The sequence below is a fragment of the Schistocerca cancellata genome, chromosome 7 (assembly GCF_023864275.1).
Source record: "Schistocerca cancellata isolate TAMUIC-IGC-003103 chromosome 7, iqSchCanc2.1, whole genome shotgun sequence".
In the NCBI taxonomy this organism is placed as follows: domain Eukaryota; kingdom Metazoa; phylum Arthropoda; class Insecta; order Orthoptera; family Acrididae; genus Schistocerca; species Schistocerca cancellata.
This window is the reverse complement of record NC_064632.1, coordinates 563480266-563480896: the sequence shown is the minus strand read 5'-3', so window position 1 is coordinate 563480896 and position 631 is coordinate 563480266.

The following is a 631-nucleotide window of genomic DNA, read 5'->3' as shown; positions in this document are numbered from 1 at the left end:
GCTATTAGAAATATTACAAAAATACATAAACAAAACTAAATTAAACTTATATTCACTTGCAAACTGGGCTGACACTGGTGGATGGGTGACGCTTCAATTTCGCGTCCCACTACACCGGCTGAGAGATTTTAAAAGACCGCATTTTTTACGTCTCAGAATTTGTTTTCATTTCTCCCACGGAGGTTACAAACAGTATTTCGTACGAAACCAGGTATTTCACCGTATTATGTGTGGTGCCATTTTATTTTGTGCAAAGCCTGTCATTGATCTTTGAAGAAAATCTCTACATAAATGTTATCCACTCGTGCTGTCTAGCGCTGGCGGACGCGTGTTTCGGTTGTACCTGCAAGACAGCGCGCCACTCCTCAGGTACGGACGGGGCGCGGCGTGGCAGATAAGCGAAGGACACGGCTACAAGCAGCTTCCAGATAACCGCCGGGCCGGCTCTGCGATCCTTTGCAGCAGGTGGAGGGCAGAGAGGCCAGTGGGGCTGAAACAGCTGCCCGCCCGCCCCGAAAGCTGTTTGGCGTGTTAGATCCAGCGCTCCGGACCGGGCCGGGACGGCGATCCAATCGATTCCCTGGGAGAGGAGTGAGCCGCTTCCGCTGCCGACGTAGACACAGCCACTTGT